This window comes from Neophocaena asiaeorientalis, unplaced genomic scaffold (genome assembly GCF_003031525.2).
Source record: "Neophocaena asiaeorientalis asiaeorientalis breed wild unplaced genomic scaffold, Neophocaena_asiaeorientalis_V1.1 scaffold332, whole genome shotgun sequence".
In the NCBI taxonomy this organism is placed as follows: Eukaryota; Metazoa; Chordata; class Mammalia; order Artiodactyla; family Phocoenidae; genus Neophocaena; species Neophocaena asiaeorientalis.
In genome coordinates, this window is record NW_020173111.1 from 6,241,773 (window position 1) to 6,244,581 (window position 2,809).

Below are 2,809 nucleotides of genomic sequence, written 5' to 3' on the forward strand. Positions count from 1 at the left end.
CGCGCTCGCACCGGGCCAAGCCCCCCTCTCACGGGCCCGAGGTTCGCTGCACTCCCGACGCTTCACGTTGAAGCAACAGTAGGGCCATGCAGCGCGGCCCCGCCCACGCGGCAGGTTCCCAGCCGCTGCGGCCTGGCGGCCTCCCTACACACCAGCCCAGGAAGAGGCGGTGCCAAAGGGCCCCCAGTTTCCGTCCATCCAGAAAGGCGCGCTGATTGACAGGCGATCTGAACAATAACGGCAAGTGCTTCGTCGAGGCTCCCGTGAGTCTCTGTGCCCCTGTGCTAAACAACCAGTCAAGATCTTCTTCCTTTTGGGCGGGCTCGAGGACTGAATTTGCTGCCAAAAGAAAGAGTTCATTGGACCGCACTGTAGGAAGCCGCCCTAAACGCCACTTCTGGAGGTGTTTTGATCCCGTGTGGTCTTTGCGGGTACTTTCTGGGTTTTGCCCACACTACAGATGGAGAGAGCGGTTGTGTTAGCCAATAGGCTCACACCCTGTCTGGAGGCTGAAAGGCCCATTGGGCAGAAAGTCTTGATTGACGTGAGTGCAAGACAATCATCACTCCCGAAGAAGGGCTCCGGAAAGTTCCCTCAACTGCTAATTCCCGTGAGTGGTTTGGCGAGCTTGAACTAAAGGAGGGGTTGGGTCGCAGGAACAGATGGCAATTACGTTGTTGTTATTCTTGCTTCTGGGGTTCACTGGGCTTAGGGGATTCCCATCCAGGGCCTCTCCTATGAGTGCAGCTAAAATCATGTCAAGGGCTCCCATACTCATGTCTGATGCTTGATACTGGCTGTGGACCGGGACCTCAGTTGGGCCTGCTGGAATGCCTACACGTGGCCTTTCCATGTGGTCTTGATTTCCTCACAGCGTGGCATACGGGTTCCAACAGCTAGTGTCCCAAAAGACAGGAAGTAGCAGTTGCTAGTGTTTTAGGACAAAGATTCTTTGCTTGATCAAACTTTAATCTGCTGACCTCCTGTCCCATCTGTAAAATTCAGGTTTAGCAAGAACCCCACTAAGTCATTATAGGAACCCTCTAGTTCCGTATCTGATTAGGTTTCTTAGCCTCCATCATCACCTAGGTCAGAGGTCCCCAGCCTCTGGGCCGCAGAGCGGTACCTCTTAGGAACCAGGCCACACAGCAGGAGGTGAGCAGCAGGCAAGCAAGCAAAGCTTCACTGCCGCTCCTCATCGCTTGTATTACCGCCTGAACTTCCCACCCACCCATTGCTTGCATTACTGCCTGAACCATCCCCCGGGCCGTGGAAAAATTGTCTTCCACGAAACCGGTCCCTGGTGCCCTGGTCAGTTGTGGACCGCTGACCTAGGTAATATCTGATCACCCTGGACTACCTTCAACAAGAATCCTGTTAGGTAGGTTTAACCAGAAACCCCCTTACCTTTGATGTTTCCTCTTAGTGAATTTCCATCTGCTAACCCCCACCCTGCTCTTTGGCTCTAAATTCCCAATTACCATGCTGTATTTGAGGTTGAGCCCAGTCTCCCCCACTGCAAAATCCCATTGCAGCCATCCCTGTACCAGTCACCGTCCTGAATAAAATCTGCTTACCATCTTTAACAACTATCTTTTTTTTTTTTTTTAAACACGTAAGGCCTGGGACCAGAAACTGATACAGAATCTTTATTCTGCACTGTATTCTATTAGTCAAGCAGCCACAGAATCAGATTGATGGGAGGAGAGTTAAATAATTTGGGGCCCATGTTTTAAAACTTCCAGAATCCACCCCCTGGCCACAAATGTTTTACATTCTTTTTACATGCAGCATACACTCATCCCCTCCCCAGACCCCTGTAAAGTTCTCATTCCAATACAGCATTAAGGTCCAGAATCTTGTGAGGTCCTGGAGCAAATGAGCTCTTGGATGCAGTTCCTTGGGTGTAACTCAAGTGGTTCCTCTCCATATGAAGGTCTGTGAATTAAAAAGACAGGAGATCTGCACTAACCACTACCACATACATCACATGCAATGAGAGAGGCATGGGAAACTGTGTCTCTATAGGCATTTCCCTTCAAAGAGGAGAGCAATGAAAGGCACATAGTAGTCACTAGTCCACAGAACTTCTGAAGTCTAACTGGGTAAATGTTGCTGGTTCCTTGATTAGGACTCTGTCAACTTCCTGAGAGTACTCAGTGGCTCTTTTCTCCATCCACTGGGCTCTTGGCTCCACCCTCTGAGTTATCCTTCCATCTCCATAAAAGGTACCCATGTTTACAGTTAAATCATTTTCTCAGCTGCTTCCTGTCTATAGTTGTGCAGGGGTCTAAAGACCTCTCTTCACGTTGTACCGTCACTGTCCCTTTCAGTCCAAGCTAATACAAATCATTTTTAAACTTTGTGGGTCATGTGAATCAATTTATAATCTAGTCTAATAAGCAAAAACTTCACCAACACACAAGGGGGGGCGTGCAGCTTAACTGTATTCTTCTGGTTCAGAGTTTCTCATAAAGTCACAGTCATGATATCAGCTGGGGCTTCAGTTGTGAAGGCTTAATCCGGGCAGGAGGATCCACTTCCAAGCTCACTTGCATGACTGTTGGCCAGAAGCCTCAGTGCCTCAACATTTGGGACCACAAGCCTGCTTGAGTGTCCTCAAAACTTGGCACTTGGGACTTCCCTGGTGGCACAGAGGTTAAGAATCCACCTGCCAATACAGGGGACACGGGTTCGAGCCTCGGTCCAGGAAGATCCCACGTGCCGCAGAGCAACTAAGCCCATGTGCCACAACTACTGAGCCTGTGCTCTAGAGCCTGCGAGCCACAGCTACTGAGCCTGCTCCCCT

At 50.2% G+C, this 2,809-nt stretch overlaps 1 protein-coding gene across 2 annotated transcripts in view; it reads right to left on the minus strand.

Annotated features, from left to right (window-relative positions):
• Window positions 1-32, minus strand: part of UBP1 (upstream binding protein 1) — a 68,145-nt gene extending 68,113 nt beyond the window's left edge. The window contains exon 1 of one of the 2 annotated variants that reach the window (XM_024743446.1): window positions 12-32. The gene's annotated coding sequence lies outside the window, so the exon portion shown is untranslated. The remainder of the gene's footprint in view (window positions 1-11) is intronic. The other variant, XM_024743447.1, reaches the window with a different exon arrangement.
• Between the last annotated feature and the right edge of the window lie 2,777 nt (window positions 33-2,809).